We start from the raw sequence: 23568 nt of genomic DNA, 5'->3' as shown, positions 1-23568 counted from the left end.
ACCTAGTACAAAGAAGATTTTCACCAACAGCTGTTCAAATATTGAAGAAGAAGCTTCCTTTCTTCAATGAACTCTCAAACTTATTTTTCCTGTGAGGAGTAGTGTGTGGTCAGAGAGTACAATTTTTGAAAAACGTGTATTTAAAATTTTCAATAATTTTTGATTGCTTGCTTCCATTTAAGAGAAAAAAAAAACTTTACATGCATTAATGCATGGAAATGATGCAACTGGTGAAGGGTATGTTTTGTAAATAATGTGTCTTGTGAGGTTACTTATTTTAGAGGTATTATTTGTAAATTTGAAGACCACTTGGTCAACGAGGCCAAAACCACAGTCAACGACGTCGGGTATTTGAATAAATAGTCAACTGGTGGGTTTGGCAATAATAAATAGTCAACATTCAATTATTTAAAAGTCCCTTCTCTTTTTATCAAATCAAAAGCAAAAGAGAAAGCAAATTTAGAAGAAAATCTTTCTAAGTTAAGTATGTTCACTATGTCCATAGCTATTGGTGATTGGTACATTCAAATACAAGTAATATTACTTAAATCTACTTTATCCCTCTTACACTGGCGCCACTGCTGCTCAAGTAATATTCACGTTTTGGCACACTAACTAATTGTGAATTTGGTTGATCTACTTTTTGCTACTTAGCTATTCGATCTTTTACCAACTTCTTTTAATTTCTTAACTTTCTTGATTATTATCTATGCTCTGTGTTTTTTCCATAGTGATATATGGTTTGCTGTTGATAGAGAGTAAATAGCACTGTTAGAGTTATTCTTTGAAGGCTAGCTAGAGCAGTAGTGTTTACAGTTTTCCTCCTCCATTAGAAAAATAATATATTAAATTAGCTCTTTATTTTTATTTATTCTCTTGATTCAAATGTACTGTCTCTTCTATTAGGGCATCTCCTATGGAGGTGTAAACCGTATAGAGTGGAAATTTTACATCTCAAATATCAAAAAACTCTTTCCAATGGGGGGGTGTTATACCGTGGGTAATATAGTATTAGTTGATAGAGAGGGTGGAGAATTCCCTCTCTCGCTATCAGCTAATAAAAAGCCCGGGCGACACTCGAACAAACGTCTGAGTAAAAAACATTCGGACGTCACTTGGAGTGTCGTCCCTATCTATTTTTAAAGTCACAATTTGAAAATTTTAAACTCGGACGTCATTTAAAGAGAGACGTCCGAGTTTAAAATTGAACTTTTTTACACTTCTCCATTGGAAACAATAGAGAGTGGATATTTATGGACTCTACAATAGTTTATAATTGGAGTTAATTTTACACCTCCCATTGGAGATGCCCTTATAGTGATTTATGACCTATTATGAATTTTTCTCATTTGAACCCATCACTTGACTACTAAATTAGATTAATTGTCTAACATTGATTAGATGCAACCTAATGACAAACTAATTTTTACATAGAGAATGAATTTGTGGACAGACATCAAATTTCTGTCCACAGGACACCATCACCTAATTGGACCACGTCTCTTATTTCACCAACTGGGCTAAACAAACTTAACATGTCAGTTTTCTCGTTTTTTCATTTTTTTTTCTTCTCTTTTTTCTTTTGTTCTTATAACAAAACAAAAACTAAATAAAATAAAATAAAACTAAATAAGTAAAAATAAAGCACGACTCACAATAAGTAAATAGTCTTTGTCTTTCATATTCTCTATAGCTTGCTAGCTGCTCCTCCAAAAGATGAGCAGGCGAAGAACAAATGACCACCTCTCTCTTTGGTAACAAGAATATTTTTCAGCAAATCCTCGTAGCCCTTATCTTTGTAATATTTTCCAGTTTCAAATTTGTTTTGAAGCATTAATTTACCGGGTTGAAATATTTGGATTTGTAGAGTTGTTCCACAGCCCCAAATTTGTTTGACAAAATGTCTTACTAGCTTTTTTTTTTTCATACTTATGTCTCGCTGGTTCATTTTAAGAAAGTTATTTCTTGTTTTTTCAATTTATATTTAATGTTCGTATTAGATGGATGAAAGAGAATTTGCTATTGAACATAATTCAGTTGGTTCAGAAGAAGTTGTCCACGAGGAGTTGATTCCAAAACTGGGAATGCTCTTTGACAGTGTGAAAGAGGCGTATGACTGCTATAATGAATATGCAAGATTGGTTGGGTTTAGCATTAAGATAAAAAGGACAAACAAACATCGTGGAGATCATACTAAAATAGTGCTTCAGACTTTGTTGTTCTTGTGAAGGCGCGTATACAAAGGTCAAGACTCCTACAAAAAAGAGAGAAGAGAGACGATTCGGTTGTATGGCCAAATTTCAGACTACGCTTAACAAAGAAGGAAAATATGTGTTGTCCAAGCTCATAGTGGAACACACTCATGGCCTTGTCCCGCCATCAAATTCCTATTTGCTTAGGTCTCACAGAGGTGTCAAAGATTCTCAAGCTGGAATTATGAAAAAAATGCGAGATTCTGGACTCAAACCATCAGATATCTATTATTACTTTTGTTCAGAAGCTGGGGGAGCTGAGAACTTGAACTTCATCAAATCTTATTGTAACAATTTACTGCAAAGGGTGCGTGAAGAGATACGAAAAAAAGGTGATGCAGTTTGTCTTCTTGATTTTTTCAAGCAAAAGAAATAAGAAAACAAACATTTCTTTTACTCTTTTTTGACTAACAAAGAATGTGAGCTTCGTTGTGTCTTCTTTTGTGATGCATTGTCCAGGCAAGATTATGGGTTGTTTAGTGACGTGATTTGCTTTGATACAACTTTTTGAACAAATAACTATAATTTGGTTTGTGCACCGATAGTTGGCGTTAACAACCATGGGCAAGCTGTAATATTTGGGTGTGGCTTGTTAGAAGGTGAAACCGTGAAACAAGTGATGCTGTTATTTGGATGTTTAGAACATTTTTAGAAGTTATGGGAGGAAAGCAACCAAAGACTATATTTACTGATCAGTCCCAGGCTATTGCAAAAGCCATCAATGTAGTATTTCCAGAAGCACGCCATGGATTATGCTTGTGGCATATCTTAAATAATGGAGCAAAGCATTTGGGGAAACTAATTGGTGAATTTCCATGTTTTCCACAACGGTTCAAGGACTGCATATACAATCCAGAGACAGAGGAAGAATTTGAAGAGAGTTGGAAATTGTTGCTTAAGGATTATGGTTTAGAAAGGAATGACTGGTTGATTATATTGCATTGTATAAATTGCTCCACAAGTGGGCACAAGTGCATGCCCGTGATTTTTTTTGTGCGAGTATAACTACAACGCAAAGGAGTGAAAGCATTAATAGGTTTTTGAAGAATTATTTTACAAGTAGTACCATTCTTTGAGGGTTTGTGGACCAATACAACAAAGCAATGGCCAGTCGACGTCAAAGAGGAAAGGAGGCTGATAATAAGACACAACAAACCATACCGAACTTGTGGTCCAAGTGGTTGGTAGAATCTGAAGCATCAAAGGTTTATACAAGAACTATGTTTCATTTTTTTCAAGATAAGTACAAAAAAACTCTTGATCTTCGTTTGACATTGGAGAAGGAAGAGGATACCATTCATACTTATGTAGTTGTAGAAATGGGAAGGAAAAGGAGTCATACAGTTACTTTTAATGTAACCAATAAGTCAGTGCAATGTACTTGTAGAAAGTTTGAGTTTCATGGGGTTCTTTGCTGTCATGCTTTAAAACTCTTTCGTGACTTAGATTTTTCAAGTTTACCATCTCAATACTATTTGAAGAGATGGACTAAGAATGTAACAGATGAGGTTGTCTATGACTCCTATGGAGAAGTAATTCCATGTGACATTGATCCAGAATCCACTGCTCGTTACAGTGAGCTTTCACATATTTCACAAAGACTTGTTGCTAAAGGTGCGAAATCCGAAACTTTGCGTATGATTATGAAATCAAAGATGTTACAAATAGAGGCTGAGGTGGATGCAATTGAGAACTGCGAGGAAGAAACTAGAACAAGCTCAAATAAAAGAAAAGGTGTCCCTCAAGGAGGTCGGAAAAAAAAAAGGCGATTCGAAAGAAATGGGTAAATGTATACTCTGAGTTTTGTTTAACTTATTTGCATCTTAGTTTACTTTGTTCGGAAATAAATTTATAACGTGGTTTGTTGTTGTAGATGACAAAGGAGAAGAAAATGTGGCTATGCAGAATCCTCAAGGATGGTCATCAACCTTGAATCATCTCACCGAGGTCATAGTTCACTTCACCCAAGTTCGATGCTCTTATGTTTCCATGTACTCTAATATCTAAGTGTATGTTATTTTATTATATAGGGGGACATGTCTAATTTTGTTGATGGTACTAGAAAAGAAAATACGACCACATCACACATACAGGGAAATACATTAGCCTCGAACAAATCTAGTCAGGAAGGACATCATAACAGTTCAATGCCAAATGCCATGGAAGATGGACAAATTAAAAACCCACCAACAAGAAGAGGTCCAGGCCGACCTAAAGGAGGAGGTTGAATAAAGGGTTGTTTGGAGAAAATACCACGAAAGAAGAAAGGCAATTCAAAAGAAATGGGTAAATGCATGTTCTTAGTTTTCACGAATTTATGTGCATCTTAGTTGAGTTTGTTCACAAATAAATTTACAATGCGGTTTGTTTTCACAGATGGCAAAAGAGGAAAAAATGAGGCCACGCAGATTGCACAAGGAGGGTCGTTAACCTTGAATCAGCCCATGGAGGTTGTAGGGGAGTGATATTCTCTATCCAGCACGCGCCTAACATGGTGGGAATGACACATCGACCTATGGATCCAGGTCGCCTCTATGAGCTAGTAGAACGCTACAGACAAATCGCAGTATCACGCGAACTACACGAGGAAGTGACACGGGTTCCCTATCCAGAAGCAATCATGACTAAAAGTGTACTTACACATATCTTGACCGTCAGCCACTGGTCACGGCCGCAAGCTACTTGTACAGACTGCCACTCCACATCATTACAGCAGACCTAGGAGGGCAGTTCTCACATGTGATCCTAATCTCCACCCCTCATTTGGGACATCCTTTACACGTGGTGAGCAAGGATACACTCTCAATCTCTATAAATACCTCTCCTATGAACTACGCCAGACCTGATTCTACTCTCCCCCATACAACCCGAGTAAGATCGAGGCGGTTAAGCTTCTCAAGTCGAACTCGGTCTCATCCAATAACCTATTCCAGTCCCCCAGTGACTGTTTGTAAGGGAAAACCATATCACACTTTTACATTGGCGCCGTCTGTGGTCTCGATTACTTGAGAAACCAGACCATTTCCAAACAAATCTGTAGCCAAAACTCTCAAGCCCACGAAGCATGGCAAGCCTCGAAGCTTAACTCCACCTTTTAGCAGGCCAACTAGGGACAGTGAACGAGCAAATAGCTGAGCTTAGGCAAGAAAACGTCACACTCCGTGCACAGGTGGATACACAGAACCCACTAGGAGTCACCGCAGAGGACGACGTCATCAACGTCAGTCAACAGATCACCGAGCTGAACCAAAGGCTCGACAAAAACGCGGTGAAGAAAGATTCCACCCAGATAGTGCAAAAGATGTTGAAAACCTACCGCGCATCTCCATTTGCTGCTGAAATACTTCACAAAGTCTTTCCTCCAGACTTTGTCCAACCACGGTTCCCGATGTAACGACGGCCAGACATGCCGCCCGGCAAAGATATAGCTGATATGTTCAAAGTCTTGCACTCTACAGTGCACCAGAGTTCGACCATCTCCATTGCAGACTATTTCCGGCGAGTCTAAAAGATGGCCCACTCGACTGGTTCTTCTCCCTCGAGGCAGACTCAATAAAAGCTTGAACAACTCACCCGACACGTTCAGAAGCCAATACGTCCATAACAGACGTAAGAAGGGTGATCTCAATTCACTCTTCCAGCTCGCTCTTGGTAAGGAGGAAACCTACAGCTCCTTCCTAAGCCGGTTCAAAACAGAACTTTTGGAAATGGAAAGCGGTCTCAAAGAGTCATTTGCCGCAGTGGCTTTCACAACCGCCTGCCGCACCCGTAATACCGCACTCACCAAATCGGCTCTGAAAGACCGGCCCGAAACTTGGCGGTATTTATGCCTTCGAGTTGATAAATACATCAAGCTGCAAGAAGGTTTGAAAGATCAGAACCAAGAAGAAGAAAAAACAAAAGAAGGAGAGGTTTACGAGGTAACATCATCCTCTAAAAAGCGACCCCGACAACAAGGGCAATCCTCCAAACCCAAACCAAACAATAACCGAGAATTCGCCGTGCTCACTAGATCTCCTAGCTACATACTAGAGAAGATCAAGCGAGCTGCCTTCTACCGACCGGAGATAAGGCAGCTAGCAGATCGCCCCGACCAGCCCTATTGTGCGTTTCACCATGCTAGATGCCATGAGACCGACGTGTGCTGGGGGCTCAAGCATTATTTGCAGGACCTGGTTGAAGCCGGCCACATCAAGCAATACACCAATATACCCGACGGCGACCTGCGCCACAAGCTCATGGCCCGCAAAATACGAAGCCGATCCCCACCCCGACGGAGCGATCCGCGGTCCCAAAGTCGTCCTCACAGCAGAGAACGTTCCAGAGAACGCTCCCGTCAAGATCACCGTCAGCCATCAAGAGGTCGCGAGCATGACAGAACCATCCACATGATCACGCCGGGATGATTTCGCCTCAAGTTCATGAGAAAAGAAGAAGTTGCGTTGGCCCTTCATGAAGTTTACAACTTTTCTTCACAAGTCGCACTCGCGCCCACGCGATTCGGGGCGTAGGGCGGGAGACATCACCTTCTCGAGGCCGACCTCAACAAGGTGCGCCTCCCGCACAACGACGACTCATGGTCCACGTCAAAAATCATTTGGACCGTCAAAGCAAGTTTTGATCGATCTGGCAGCTCTCTGCGATATTTTGTTCTACCACACGATCCAAGAGATGAACCTACCAAAGTCGGTCTTCATAGACCCAATCGCACCCCTCTTCGGATTCAATGGCTCCAGGGCCGACCCAATAGGAGACATCATACTCCCAGTCTCAGTGGGCTCCCGAGAAGACAAGGTCAGCTTCAACACGCGTTTTAGCGTCCTAGATACCAAGTCATCTTACAACGCCATTCTAAGACGACGGTGGATCCATCAAATGCAGGCAGTACCGTCCACTTTGCACTAAGTGATCCGTTTTTCAGGCCCAAGGGGAATGATGGAGCTTCGAAGCAACCAGCTCGAGGCCCATCATTGTAACTAGATCATCGCAGCAAAGAAGATCGCTGAACCTCCCATCCCGTCAGAAACGAGCCCACCAGCTATACAATGGCCAAAGACTTGGTGGCCGAGGTGAGAGCCAGCGCACCAAAACAGAACGATGGGGGCTCCAACAAGAACTTCCTCTCACCGGCCGGATCCCGACCTCCACCAAGGCGGTATCGTACCCGGCATTGCAAATCTTGAGGTCGCCCGATGGAGAACGCGTCGCGTGCAAACAAAGCCTCGAGATCGCCCCCACCAGCTCTCATACAACCCGGCGGAGTTGCGACAAACCACCCGGTTTACATTTGTCGCGGCAACAACGGTCACCTCGACCGTTGTTGCCGTAACCACGCGAAGACGCTCCAGACTCCTACGGCTACTCGGCCGGTCATCGGACCAAAGAACGGCATCGCAAAGTGCAATCCTCCGAGAGCACTCAAAGCGCCGCGAGAACCAAGCACCGACTCAAGAAAAGTAGCAAGTGAATCGGGAACCGAAGGCGACCCCTAAACTTCGTCTATGTCGGGGCTAACTTCGACCCCCACACTTAAGGCTCATCTTGTAAATTTTCTGTCCATGAATAAAGATGTGTTCGGCAGTGGTGATATCGGCGTGTTCGGTATAGACCCTAGCGTTGCATGCCACCGGTTAAAGCGTCAACCACGGTGCCAAACCGGTTCGACAACGACCTAGAAGATTGTCATTACGCTTTCAAAAGCGATCAAGCGATGAGGTATATAAACTCAAACAAGTAGGTTTCATCCGAAGGTCGATTACCCGAATGGGTCGCAAAAACATAGTGGCAGTTCGAAAAAGAATGGTACGGTCCGTTTTAAGGCGTCGACTTCACCAACGTCAACCAAGAAACTCCAAGGGATGACTTCCCACTACCCCGGAATCGACCGACTTGTCGACCGGACTTGTATGGGCACGAAAGCCGCTATCATTCATGGATGCATATAGTGGGTACAACCAAATACCACTTTTGAAGAAGATCGGGAAGACCTCATTCATCATCGAGCAAGGAATTTATTGTTACAATGTTCTCTGTCGGTTGAAGAATGCAGGGCGACATATCAACGACTTTGTAACCGACATGTTCCGGGGACATGTTAGGAGATACCATGGAGGTCTACATCGACGATATGGTTGTCAAAAAAAGAAAGCGGCGACCACCTTACTCACCTCGAGCAAAGCGTTCTCTCGATTCTGACGAACCGAATGAAAGTCGAACCCAGAGAAGTGCCTTTTTGGAGCGTCCTCCGGAAAATTTCTCGGTTATCAGGTCTCGCAACGAGGTATCGAAGCAAATCCAGATCAAATTTGGGCGTTCTTAGACATGCCCGACCGCAAACAAAGAAACAGATACAAAAGTTGTCAGGCATGGTCGCTGCACTCAACCGATTCATATCGAGAGCATCAGATAAGTGCCGACTGTTCCTACAGATACTAAAAAAAGGCGAGCAGTTTTCATGGAACGATCAATGCCACCAAGCATTCTCCACTCTTAAGGAATACCTCACAACACCCCCCGTCTTAGCTAAGACGACAGACGGAGAAACTCTGGGGCTCTATCTGGCAGTATCGGACTTCGTCATCAGTTTGGTTCTATTCAAAGAGGAACACAATTCAAAAAAGCCGATCTACTTCACAAGTAAGACACTCACTCTAGCCGAGAGGAATTACTCCCACATAGAGAGAAGTCCTTGCTTTGTTATACTTGGCAAGAAAATTCAGACCTTACTTTCAAGCCCATCCAATCAAAGTACTTAGCGATCTCCCGTTGAAAAGGATCCTTCACAAAGAAAATAAGACCACTAGGATGGCAATATGGGCCGAAGAATTGGGCGAGCACCACATGGACTTCGTCCCCCGCACATCGCAGAAGGGTTAGGTCGTCGCAGATTTCCTAGCAGATTTTCCAGTCGACGACCCTAACTGGGAGGCAGAAACAGAGGTCTCACCTACAAAAGCGAACATAAAAACAGTTTGGTCCCTCTACGTCGATGGTTCCAGCAACCCAGGAGGTAGCGTTGTCGGAATCGTTTTAGTATCCCCCGAGGGAGCTATGATAGAGAAAGCAGTCCGCATAGACTTCGCAACTTCCAATAACGAGGCTAAGTACGAAGCACTAATAATGGGAATGCGTGCGACAATCCAGCTCGGTGTAAGGGAACTCCAAATCTTTAGTGACTCGCAATTGGTCGTTCGCCAGGTCGCAAAAGAGTACACTACCAGCGAAGGTAACCTTTCCAAGTACCTTCAAGTTGTTAATGATTTGCTTCCTTCTTTTAGCAGAGCTAAGGTACACCATTTTTTGCGTGAAGAAAACCGTCACGCAGATAGCTTAGCATACCTAGCCACTCAGACAATCGAATTGTGCCCCTAGACAACTGACCATTGAAGTGGTCGATCGACCAGCTTACCAAGCGGACCATGTTTTGGCAATCAGCGACCTATGCCCACTCTCTGAAGATCAGATGAGTCAAACATGGATGCAGCCTATTATACAATACATCCAGCACGGCACACTCCCAAATGAGCGTACCAAAGCCAGAAAGGTTCCACACCAGGCACGTAGCTATTGTTTGGTGAATGACAGGTTATTCCGCAAGTCCGCAGGAGGACCTCATCTGAGGTGCATCAGTCCAGAGCAAGGTCAGTTAATTTTCGCTGAGATCCATGAAGGAGAGTGTGGCAATCATGCTGGAGGTCGCTCATTGGCCCACAAAGCGATCTCCCAAGGATACTTCTGGCCCCGTATGCAGATTGATGCCAAATCGTATGTCCTCAAGTGTGTCAAATGTCAAACATTTGGTCACAACATCATACAGCCAGCCCGCAAACTGATCAACATCGCGAGCCCTTGGCCGTTCCACATGTGGGGCATGGACATTATGGGACCATTCATCCCTCAGAAGAGCACCGGCTTCCGCTTTGTCCTCGCTGCCACAGATTATTTCACTAAGTGGGTCGAAGCAATCCCGTTGGCACACGTCAAAGAATCACATGTCGGGAATTTCATTTGGACTCATACCATCACCCGGTTTGGCTTACCACACACATTGGTGATGGACAATGGCTCCCAGTTCAAAGGCAAAACAGTCAAAGAGTTCCTGGCCAAGTGGAAGATCGTTCATGCATTCTCTACGCCCCAGTACGCTCAAAGCAATGGACAAGCGAAGGCCAGCAACAAAGCCATTCTAGAGAATTTGAAGAAGAAAATCGAAAAGAACAAGAGCTAATGGCCAAATCAGCTCGAGAACATACTATGGGCTCACCGACCACTATTTCTTCGCTCGAAACCGGCCGAATCACCATTTTCCTTATGCTATGGCGCGAAGCCGTCATCCCTACCCGGTGACAATCCGCGACAACCCGATCCGAGCTTGTCGAAGTCGGTCATAATGACTTCGATATTAGCTCGACAGATCGACCTCCTCGAAGGCGGTAGCGATCTAGCGGCTATCGAGTAAGCATCCTACCAACAAATCCTAAAGGCGATCATATAACAAGCGAGTACATCCTCGATCTTTTCAACCTGGCAATCTAGTTTTGAAAAAAAACTCAAGATGACTCTAAGCTAGCGCCAACGTGGGAAGGCCCTTACATAGTGGAATGCGTAGTTGGCAATGGAGCGTATTGGATTAAAGCCCAGGAAGGGAAGTTATTGCCACGACCTTGGAACACGTACTTGCTAAAACAATTTTACCAGTAGTTGCATTATGTATTGTAAGTCATATTTCCATTTACTACAAGCTCAAGTGTAAGACACTCAAGATTGTTATCATAAATTGTGGTTCTACTCGCATCTCCAAACCACGCCACTCGCACCGCAAGCACCATATGCACTGCGTCCTTACAGGCTTATCACCTCTCCGAATCTTGCTAAGTTGAGGACCTACACTCCTAGGATCAACTCAGCGAGAACGCTCTCAAGACCAGCACGCCCTCAGGGGCTACACACGCTCTCAGCCGGCGTAGCGGCTCGGGGAGCTTACAGGCTCATCGCCTCTCCGAATCTCGCTAAGTTGAGGACCTATACTCCTAGGATCAACTCGCCTCGAGAACGCTCTCGAGGGCTACACGCCCTCGGGGGCTACGGGCACTCGAATCTCGCTAAGTTGAGGACCTATACTCCTAACGGCTCTCGGGAGCTTCAGGGCTCATCGCCTCTACGGGCTCATCTCGAATCGCTAAGTTGAGGACCTACACTCCTAGGATCAACTTCGGCGAGAACGCTCGGGAAAGACGCCCTCGGGGGCTACATGCTCTCGAAGGCGAGCGCCGGGGCGTCACCGGGCTCATCGCCTCTCGAGTCTCTTTCGTTGAGAACCTATACTCCTAGAATCAACTTCGTAAGAACGGCTCTCGGTGAACAACCGCCCTCGGGGAAATCCGCGGGGCCACGAGCCCCTAAGTCTACACTAATCGGACACCTACATCTCCTAGATCGCTCTCGAGCAATACTACCACGAGGCATAGCGGCTTTTACGAGAGTACATCTCAGAAACAAACCAAATGAACAGAGTAAAAGAGTAATAGCTACAAACAATCAAGCAAAAGATAAACATTAAGCATAAAGTTACCACGTAGCATTACAACCAGTTTCAGGTAATCAGTTCAAACCCACCGATCTGCTGGGTTTACCCAGGAAATCCAGATCGGACCGATGAACAACAAAAAAAAGGGGGATTAACGAACTGCCACTTTTGTGGACACCAGTTCTCTGTATAAAAAAGGGTGAACTGCTCAGGCAAGCCCGAAAACGCAGGGGCAAAGAACAAGCATGATCATTACAAACACGAACCGAGTTTCTTACCAAGAAGAGAAATCAACATCACGGGGCACCAATCACATGTTTGTCTTGAGGAGCAGGGCTGGTCGAAGGAACATGTCTCGCAGCCCGCAGAACAACGCCCATACCCGTCCCTTGAGCCCCATCTGCCTTTGTCAGCTGACAATACTTCTCGTCCAGCTTGGCATACTCACGCTACAGGCCGTGGTATACGTGCTTTGAGCTTTGCAAGCAACCGGCCCGACGACATCGCTTAAGCGTTTCGGTGACCACGCTACCTCCATTTGCGGCTCGGCCATCGCAACCAACCCTAAGCGTTCTCATCGGCGGACCGCGGTGTTTTAGCCGTCATCGCGTCAAGTTTCCTCTTGTCAGCCCCCCAGGCAGCTCGCAAGCATCCCAGCTCGACCCGGGAGTTGACATCAGTATCAGCACGTTGCACAGTGTTCTTGAGTTTATCATACCCAGCCAGAAACTATAAGGACAAAGTCATACTCAGAATCACTTAAGAAACAAAGCGACAAAGCTAACAGAGAAACACTCACCAAACAATTAGCCATATCCATGGTCCCCAGCAGCGTATCCATGTCCTCATCCTCGACTTCGGCTCGGTCCCCATCTAACACGATCCCCTTGGCCGGCTAAGTCGCTATAGCCGAAAGTGGAAACTATGCAATCGAGCGTTTTACGCATGCTTCTTCCCGTTCTCCCCCATAGTAGAATTCGCTCCCCCGTCCCCCAACACGAGGGAGTTTAACTCTCACTAGCGGCGTGGCGACCTTGCCCCGGTCGTCCGCTTCCATCGGCGGCTTCGATGGGAGCATACGCCATTCGGCGCGGCGACTTGAACACAATGCCGCCCGTCGAGCGACCTGATCCCTTGGATCGCTTGCTCTTTTTGCCACCAGACACAACAGCTTTCCTCTTACCGCGGTCCCCATGTACATGAGGACGGAACTCCATCTCCTCCATGAGCAGAGGGGAACTCGCTCTTACACTCCCTTCTCCTCTGACGTAGGGCAAACACCGAGCCATAATGAAAGTTGCGCACAGAAAACAAAACAAAGATGGTCAGAGCGGCTAGTAACTTTTACGTTCACAATCTAAACAAAAGCAAGAAAAACGTACCTGAGTAAAAGGGAAAGCAGAGCGAAACAGAAGCAAGTAGGAAGGAGAGCAGCCGCAGTAGGAAGAACAAGAAGAACAAGAAGAACAAATGTCGTTGCTCTCCCAAGACCGGTCGTATTTATACCCACGAAATGTCTCTTCCCAAGGCACACCATTATGGCATCGAGATACCAAATGCCAGCCAACCTGGCAGCCATCATTTCATACCCCCTGACCTCCCACATCCCGACACGTGCCACGCACGCACTATAGCTCAGGCCGCGCCAAAGTACAGAATGCCCCGGCGCCCTTATCGAGATGAACGACCTGCACCATTTAGTTCATAACAGCATGCACACGCTTACAAATATAAACATTCCTCTCATACACAAGAGCAACAAGATTCACATTCATACAAGGAGCGGCCTAACGATAAGAAGGACGCCCCAGTTCACATATTAACCGTCTTTGGCGAGAACACTTTCGGAAATCCAAAGACAATTAAACATCCAGTATCATAATCAATAACAAAGAAGAAAAGCGAGCTGCCCAGGTCAACCTAGAAAACCAGCTCTATTGGTTAAGGCCAGAGGCCCAGTACACCGCATGTAATAAACAAATGTTCTAAACATTTTCGCCTAAATCTTCTCCAAGAGTGACATTCAAAACAGAGACGGAGCTTGGATCACGGAAGAGCGCCACTGGCGCCTCAAAGACCAACCACTATGGAGATTTGGACCCCCGAAGCCGCTCACTCATCAAACCGGCGAGGGAGGGTGACACATGCGAGGAACGAGGCGGCATCTTGAGGCGATTCGCGCCGAGCTTCGCCCGAAGTCCGGCGTTCCCCTCCTCCCCAGGTAGGTCGTCCATCTTCCTTTCCAGCTCCTCCACCTCAGCACAGATGGTGAGATAGGCCTCTTTTGCTTGCAGAGTGGAAGTCTTACATCGTTCAGCATAAGTGTTAGCCGCGGCTAGTTGGCCCCTCAGCGCCTCCACCTCATGCTTCAACTTCGATCGACTTCGTTCACAAAGAGAGGTCTTCTCGAGTCGGGGGCGGTGAGCTAAGGCCTCACAAGATCGATTCGGCCTTACCGGCCTCTTTGCATAGCTCGCAGATTTGACAGCTCGTCCCTTAATGACTCAACATTCGCCTTCTCCAGTTCAGCGATCTGCGCAGCCGTCTTCAGCTTCTGGTACCCAGCGATCAGCTGCGACAGATCACACAACATATCACGTTATTACCAAACAAATAGCATGTAACTCGATAACACAGTCAAGTAGAACGAAAGGTTACTCACCAGGCACATCGCTTTGTCCATCCCCCTCAGGTTCGACTCCAACTCCTTAGCATCCAGGTCCTTCCTATCACCGTCTAGGGTCATCCCCTCCAACAAGCAAGCAGCTATGGGTGTAGACTTGTAGCTGCAGTCCGACCTCTTCACATAGCGCTTCTTCCCAGTTACATCATCGATGTACATTAGGTTGCGCTCCAGCTCGTCTTTTCCAGCACTAGAGTGCCCCTTACCAGTCTCTCTTGCACCAACCTTTCCCTTCATCTTGCCAGAGGGATCTCCAACAACCTTGGGTTGAGCGACCTCCGGGGCAACCTCTAGGGCGTCCTCACCTAGGACGCTGAAGTCGGGCATCGGCCTCGCCCTCGAGCTGCGAGCCTCCCTTCCCCCAGTTCGCACTTCACCACCCAGTGCGGTCTCAACCACCCTCGCAGCCTTCGCAGGTCAATACTCTGGAATGTCGAAGAGAACGTCGTCCACATCAAAGGGCGTCCTCGACCCTTTCCCCGCTCGGACCCGAGGAGGCCCCAAAGACTTCCAACGGGTCGCTTCACCCTAGTACGGCCTTGTTGCCTGTCTTCCCGCGTCACCAGATCGCTCTTACGCTTCTCCATCACAGCTTTCTTCGACGTATTCCCACTCAAGTTACCCCGCGCTCGGGCCTTCTGCTCTACTCTTTTTTCCCGGATGGCAGGTCATCCGCGCTCTTCAAAGAAATGCGCAACTTCCGGTAGCTTGGTCTATTTTTCAGCTCGCGACAGGCTAGCGAACTTCTCGATCACCTGTCGACTTGACTCCTTTTTCAGGCGGATATCTGCATAGGCAACAAGACAATAGTTTCAGTAAAAGTTCAACAAAACCAAGTTGACCTAATCAGACAACGCGCTGCTACCCACCAGTAAAGTTGCATATTTTATGGTTCACACTGAACCCGCTAGCACAGTAGCGTCCTACAAGGAGCAGCGGTCATTTGTCCCACGACTCGTTACTCTTACTATCCAGAATGCCCGACAGCGTAGCTCGAGTTTGCAGGCTAAAGTTCAGCGACCTAGATCGCTTTACGAGGTAGTGCTCGATAACATCAGCGACCTCGATTCGATACTCACCACTGGCGTTCAAGAGGTCAAAAACCTTAAATAATCGCCACGTGTTACCCACAAATTGAACATGCGCCTTGCCACAACGGTTCAGGAACTCGCAAACCAGCTTGGAGAACGGTATCGTCGTAATGCCCTCAATTTGTCCCTCACGGATGATCACCCCATGATTTGGTGGGGTGTACCTATCACTAAAACGAGGCGTTCGATCGGGGCTCATGGATCTCCAGATCGCTTATGGTTATCCCATATTTCTTTCTCAGATATGAGAACGCCCTCAAAACATGTCTATCCATAGCCCTAGGCGGCAGGCCGCTTGAAGACGATGACCCCTCACCGCGACCTGAAGTGCTAGCTTCAGCAGCTACAGACGCAGATCGAACCACATCTTCCTCACTGCTAGCCCCCTCAGCCGCCTCACCTTCATCATCACTCCCACCCATCTCACACACAGACTCATCTTTCTCATCGCCTTCGTCATCCCAGCCAAGAGAAACTTCGTGAACCTCATTAGATCGAGTGTCATCGGAGTCCGACATTTTCTCTTCTAACCCTAACAAATCTAGCTACTAGTATCTAACAGGGTATCCTAACAACTCTAGAGCAGAGGCTTAGCACCAAACAAGAAGAATAGATTCAAAAATGGCAGAGAACTAACCTGAAGGATGATGCGGTAATGAAGTTTTGTCTACCAGACGAAGCAGCCAAATGAAGTCTCAACAGAGCAAGTGAATTTTTTTGAGCAACCGCCCCTCCAGTTTCCAAGGCATCATGATTACACCCTAGCTCTAGCTGCCCACGACTTCCAACCAACTGTCCTGTCTTTTACATCCCGAGAAAACGGGCGCCACGCGTTTTTTCTCTCTGCAAGCTGCTTTCGGATCACATCCGCGTCTTTTGCAGCGTCAAACGTTCGCACCCACTAGCTCACATGGTTAACACGAGCCATTCCTCACACGTCGTTGGAGATTTCCACCTCTAACACACTCCACGCGTGCTACCAATCTCTCTCAGCAGGTCGTTCTCACAACCTACTGAGAGGGGGCTGTGTAGGGGAGTGATATTCTCTATCCAGCACGCGCCTAACATGGTGGGAATGACACATCGACCTATGGATCCAGGTCGCCTCCATGACCTAGTAGAACGCTACAGACAGATCGCAGTATCACGCGAACTACACGAGGAAGTGACACGGGTTCCCTATCCAGAAGCAATCATGACTAAAGTGTACTTACACATATCTTGACCGTCGACCACTAGTCGCGGCCGCCAAGCTACTTTGTCGGTTGCCACTCCACATCATTACAGCAGACCTGGGAGGCGGTTCTCACATGTGATCCTAATCTACACCCCTCATTTGGGACATCCTTTACACGTGGTGAGCAAGGATACACTCTCAATCTCTATAAATACCTCTCCTATGAACTACGCCAGACCTGATTCTACTCTCCCCCATACAACCCAGAGTAAGATACGTAGGCAGTTCACTCTCAAGTCGAACTCGGTCTCATCCAATAACCTATTCCAGTCCCCCAGTGACTGTTTGTAAGGGAAAACCATATCACACCTTTACAGAGGTCATACTTCATTTCATAGAAATTCTATTTTTTTACACTTACATGTGCTTCGACATCAAACAATCTAAGTTGCATGTTATTTTATCATACAGGGGAACATGTCTAATTTTGTTGGTGGTACTAGAGAATATAATAGAACCACATCACAGATACAGGGAGAAACCTTAGCCTCAAACCAACCTAGTCAGGTTATTTTTTTAAGTACTTCCCATATGCAATCTCTAAATATTTCTGATTTTCTAATTAATTAGAAGTATAATCTTATTGCATGTATTGGCACTTACTAAGCTTGAACTTTTTGTAGGCATCTATTACAAATATCCAAAAGTATCGAGCACTTGTGCGAAGATTTGATTTTCGTATTGATCAAAATAATACGGTTTGGGATGATGGACAAATATTTTGTAAATTTTTGTTAGTATTTTTGTTTAGTGGTATGTTTTTGGTAGATTTAACTGGATGCCCTTTTGTGAATTGAAGTGGATCCATTTCTTTTTGTAAATTGCCTATTGCACCTGCATCCATGTTTAGAGAAGCTCAAGTGCACATTTGACTACACATGACGCAATTGTTGAATGCTTGGAGGTGCAAATCAAGTTGTGGCATGCTACAAACTTGGAAAACTATGAGCAAATATTTAAGTGTTTTAAGTGGGAAGACCTCTTAGAATTCTTGTTGTAAAAAACTATTTTCATATCAATATATTGAGCCAATATATTTGCTCAGCAAGTTTAGAATTCTTATTGTAGGTCGATTTATATATATATATATATGTATGTGCGTGCACACGTTTGTGTTTCTACTACTCAGATAGTATGTCTTGCTAGTACGTTTATTGTTGGAGAACTAACTGCAAGCTATTCTTAAGAAAGCCTTTCTTGCACTGGGAGACCAGCTGACATGGCTCATCATAAGTAAATTTGGAAAGATAGTTTGGAAATTCAAAATTCACGAATCGTTAGATTTACAACGCAACGCAATTGAATCCAAAACATTGTTGTTATGTTACAAGAGTTATAATACAAATGAAAGCCTTGTAACTAAAACACAATACAGGGACACTGAACACAAATGAAAGCCTTGTAACTGAAACACAATACAGGGACACTGAACACAAATGAAAGCTTTGTAACTGAAACACAATACAGGGACACTGAACACAAAGATTCATCTCATAAAAATAAAATGACACTCGCTTACATACACGCGCATTTCTATATCATTACTACTACATTCTTCTTGAAAGCAATCAAATTGTTGTTCATGCTGACCAGAGAACTTTGAGATAGTAGAGGTTTAAAAGACATGCAAGAAAAGGCTAGTGAAATATTTTGTCAAACAGTTGTGAGGAATTGTGTCGATCGAATACACAAATTCATAAATTTCTTTCCCCTAATTGCTTTCAAAACAAATATGAATTGTAGCCCATCCGACCGTATAAAATTAAAGCAATTTGCACCATTGATTTGAACTTGTCTATTCTCTTCCACCATCCACACCATCTTCCTGTATATCATTATATCATTGTTCACTATTTAAACCCATCTGAAATTGAAGCCAGAGAATAGTCCATCTTCCTGTATATCATTATATCATTGTTCACTATTTAAACCCATATGAAATTGAAGCCAGAGAATAGTCTTGCATTAAACCTCGAAAAACTAGAGGATAAGATGGAGGACACAGAACATAGAGAGGGGCGAAGAGGAGAGAAGAAAGACCAAAGAACTCGTGCTTTATTTTTAGCTATTTAATTTTCTTTTAATTTTGTTTTGTTATAAAAAAGAGAAAAAGAAAAAATGAAAAATGAAAACTGACGTGCCAAGTTTATTTAGTCCAGTTGGTGAAATAGGAGACGTGGTCCAATTAGGTGATGGGGTCTGTGGACAGTCACCGAGGCCAAAACCACAGTCAACGACGTCGGGTATTTGAATAAATAGTCACTGGTGGGTTTGGCAATAATAAATAGTCAACATTCAATTATTTAAAAGTCTCTTCTCTTTTTATCAAATCAAAAGCAAAAGAGAAAGCAAATTTAGAAGAAAATCTTACTAAGTTAAGTATGTTCACTATTTGGTACGTTCAAATACAAGTAATATTACTTAAATCTACTTTATCCCTCTTACACTGGCGCCACTGCTGCTCAAGTAATATTCACGTTTTGGCACACTAACTAATTGTGGATTTGGTTGATCTACTTTTTGCTACTTAGCTATTCGATCTTTTACCAACTTCTTTTAATTTCTTAACTTTCTTGATTATTATCTATGCTCTGTGTTTTTTCCATAGTGATATATGGTTTGCTGTTGATAGAGAGTAAATAGCACAGTTAGAGTTATTCTTTGAAGGCTAGCTAGAGCAGTAGTGTTTACAGTTTTCCTCCTCCATTAGAAAAATAATATATTAAATTAGCTCTTTATTTTTATTTATTCTCTTGATTCAAATGTACTGTCTCTTCTATTAGGGCATCTCCTATAGAGGTGTAAACCGTATAGAGTGGAAATTTTACATCTCAAATATCAAACCGTATAGTATTAGTTGATAGAGAGAGTGGAGAATTCTCTCTCTTGCTATCAGCTAATAAAAAGCCCGGGCGACACTCGAACAAACGTCTGAGTAAAAAACATTCGGACGTCACTTGGAGTGTCGTCCCTATCTATTTTTAAAGACACAATTTGAAAATTTTAAACTCGGACGTCACTTCAAGTGATGTCCCATTTTAATTTAAAGAGAGATGTCCGAGTTTAAAATTGAACTTTTTACACTTCTCCATTGGAAACAATAGAGAGTGGATATTTATGGACTCTACAATAGTTTATAATTGGAGTTATAAAATCCTAATAGCACGTAGGTGGCGTCTATGTGGAGGTAATTTTACACCTCCCATTGGAGATGCCCTTATAGTGATTTATGACCTATTATGAATTTTTCTCATTTGAACCCATCACTTGACTACTAAATTAGATTAACTGTCTAACATTGGTTAGATGCAACCTAATGACAAACTAATTTTTACATAACTGATTGCCCTAATTATTAGTGGTGAAAAGCTAGGGGTGCGCATAGATCAGTTCGGTTTTTGGGCTTAAATTGATATCCGAACCAACTATATCGGTTTAGCCATTAAGAAAACCGAACCGAACAGTCACCCTATAGTTAACCGACCTATTTCTACAAATCCGTAAACCGATTTAAAACATAATTTAATCCCTAAACCCTAAACCCTAACCGAACAAAAAATTATTGAAGAAGAATAGAATACATTATAAATAAAATATTCAACTTTAATAATTTTAGTAGTAATATGGTTTGGTTCGGTAATATTTGGTTTTTAATTCTTAAAACTGTGAACCGAACCAATCGTGTCGGTCTTCTAATTTTGAAAACCGAACCCAATTGTTTGAAGATGAATAACCGGCCCAATTTACGTGGTTCAGTTTGATTTGTTTGGCCGGTTTAGATTGTTTTCTGCACACCCCTATGAAAATTAAAGCTACGGGTTCACAGTAGATCTTTTACTAAAGGTCGTGATGCAAATGTATTTAGGGCATCTCCAATGGGGGGTGTAAAATTACACCTCCACCTAGGCTCCACGTAGGTGTCATTAGGATTTTATACCTCTAATTGTATATTATTGTATAGCTTATAAATATATCCACACTCTATACTCCTCAATAGAAGAGTGTAAAAAAAATAGATTTTAAACTCGGACGTCACTTGGAGTGACGTCCGAGTTAAAAAATTACTTTATAATTAGAAAAGAACGTTATTCCAAGTGACGTCCGAAAATTATTTCACTCAGACGTTAGTTTGAGTGTCGCCCGGGCTTTTTATTAACTAATAGCGAGAGGGGAAATTCTCCACCCTCTCTATTAACTAATACACTATTACCTACGGTATAGCACCCGTATTGGAGAGAGTTTTTTGATATTTGGGGTGTAAAATTTCCACTCTATACGGTTTACACCCCCATTAGAGATGCCCTTAGGGCTCAGATTTCTAGGGTGTATAGTCTCCCAAAACGAAAGCGAATGTTGCTATTTAGTGTTCCAACGTTAACATTAACAGTTTGATGCAAGCTAAATGACAGATGAGCAAGTCACGTTTAATGTGTATAATTTTGGTTATTGATATGTTCATTAGTTTTTACCCTTTCTTTTATTTAATTCTACAGGCTGAAGTGAGTATTTTGAAAGAACTTGACCATCCAAACATTGTTAAGGTTAAGCTTCTATGGCCAAGTAACTCTAGACTTGGCCAACGATACATTCTGTATGAAACTAGTTTCCTAGTCTATCCATACATCCCATGTCGTACCCTGTATAAAAGTTTGCATAGCGGTAAGGATCATCACCAATTAACTATAAATTTGTGTTAGTTCTTTTCCTAGCCTTTTATATCTCGTGGCTTTGTTTTTGTAGGTCGAACAAGTTGTCCTGACTTTCGTAATGAACTACAGTATACCCACATTACTGCTCTTTTTGATTGGGCCAGCAGAGTAAGGATCACTCTAGGCTTTACCAAAAAAAAAGGATCACTCTAGGGAGACATAAAATCTGCAACAGTTCAATTCTACATGGAAACATAAAATCAACAAATATTGTAACAGCATGCAGCAGGCAAATTGGATACATGTTGTCTTTCCTATATAGGTGGTGCAAATTACTGTGGAGCTAAGTTGTTATTTGTTCAGGGGTGTTTGTTCCACCTGTATAGATAGGTGGTTAGGGGTATTTGTTCGTTCTGTTTCATATTTGACAACAAACAATATTTATTTTGTTCTTGCTGATTAGTAAAAGCATCTCATTTAGTCAATATTCTAACCTTATGCTACATCGATTGTACGTGCTTGGCTCCTAAATGTCTTGTTTCTTTCATAACTCAGTTAATTGATTCCATCCCTAACAATTCTAGCTTAGTTCAGTTTTCTTTTTTTATAGCTTTGTTTTAGCATGGTGTATTCTATAAGTGGTTAATTTGATTGACATTTTCCAGTAACCCTATATTATTCAGGAAATGGCATTGTGTCAAGTTTATTGCATATTTATGTTGTTGTAGGCAACTGTGCAATCATTGTCTAGGTAACCGGTGGTTCCCTCGTCCATCTCTATAACATGTGAGTTGCAAAACATTGGCTGTAGAGTTCATGCTTTTTGGAAGATTATTTTGTAACCGCGAGGGCGTATTGGAATGAAAATGCGTACTGAATCGTGGTGGACGAGATTCAAGCCTTTGGTAACATGACATTGAAGTGGGTGTTATCGTTGGATTGGTTGAAAGCTTTTTACTCATGTAGTTGGGATTTATTTATCTGCCTCTAATGAAAGACTTATTTCTACAAAACTATTACTTAATTAGGGTCGAGTTTGGTTGAAGTTTAAGGATTAAATGAATTTTTTTGGCATTTGTTCAGTACTTGTCTTCTATTTACAATTCACAGTGCAATGCAAATGGAATGACAATCTGGTATGCGTAGTTGTTATTAAGTTAAAATCTACGCATGCTTGTCACGTACCAACTACCAACAATTGTTTTGAACAAAATTCAATACTTAATTGAGTTACTTACGTGTTTGTCAAAGATTGAAACCCGTCAATGCAACGATTAATGAGCTAGTATCGCTGGTATCAAGTGAGTAGATGTGGTCATATGGGGCTTGGCTCTTTGTATTGGTTGTCACGTTGAATTGGATATGAAGCAACGTGTCACTGAGGTGGAAACATGTTCCAGTTGAAGCAAGAATAGATACAGCTTGTGCTATACGTATTGGCTGTGTGATTCAATTTGGATAACAAGTAAGTTGTCAATGAGGTGGAAATGATGAAAATCAACTAGTCTTAAGTCTTAACTTTTGTGTCCGATTCTCATGTCCTTGGATGACGGCTTCATTTTTGCTGCAATTTTGCTAACGTTTAGTTTGCTTCTGCCAATCTAATCGGCACACGATACGTGTAAAGTCAACCAAACAAATACTAAAGTAGAAATGGGAACTGTTCTCAGTTAGCATTCTTCCTATTTTGCCTTCTCCCACCTCAACTGCTACAACCAACCAGTCCCCCACCCACAAATCTCAAATTCCAAACACAAAATCTAAATATCAATCAACATATACAATAAAATTCTAAAAAATTGAACTTTCTTTTATCAAGTATCATATTGAATACTCAAATTTTTTCGATCAAATTTATAGAAATTTGAGTGGATTGTTTTTTTCTTACTAACGAAAATAGCCTATAATAAAATGAAAACAGAAGAAGAGATGATGGCGGACTGCAAGACTGGGTGGTAAGTGGTGGGAGGCAGTACAACGGAGGGAGAAAGCAAGATCAAAATGAGGAGTCTTTTAATTCATAAAATAACATGGTTTACTCACTTTTTTTGGGCTGTTGGGTTTACACATTCAAGTTTTGGTTGGGCTGGAAACAATCTAAGCATACAAACATAAAAAATGAGCCCCTTG

General features: G+C 43.1%; 2 long non-coding RNA genes across 2 annotated transcripts; one reads left to right on the top strand and one right to left on the bottom strand.

Moving 5' to 3' along the window:
• Positions 1 to 385: 385 nt before the first annotated feature.
• LOC147480304 (uncharacterized) lies at positions 386 to 21923 on the top strand. Its single transcript, XR_015205942.1, has 3 exons — positions 386 to 518; positions 21283 to 21448; positions 21530 to 21923. It is a non-coding gene; the product is annotated as an uncharacterized LOC147480304 (long non-coding RNA).
• Positions 18041 to 23568, bottom strand: LOC147480303 (uncharacterized). The gene is made up of 2 exons (XR_015205943.1): positions 22677 to 23568; positions 18041 to 18685 (listed from the first exon to the last, which is right to left on the bottom strand). It is a non-coding gene; the product is annotated as an uncharacterized LOC147480303 (long non-coding RNA).

Source organism: Coptis chinensis, chromosome 8 (genome assembly GCF_015680905.1).
Source record: "Coptis chinensis isolate HL-2020 chromosome 8, ASM1568090v1, whole genome shotgun sequence".
Lineage (NCBI taxonomy): Eukaryota > Viridiplantae > Streptophyta > Magnoliopsida > Ranunculales > Ranunculaceae > Coptis > Coptis chinensis.
The sequence above is the reverse complement of the archived record's forward strand: the minus strand, read 5'-3'. Positions and strand labels throughout refer to the sequence as shown.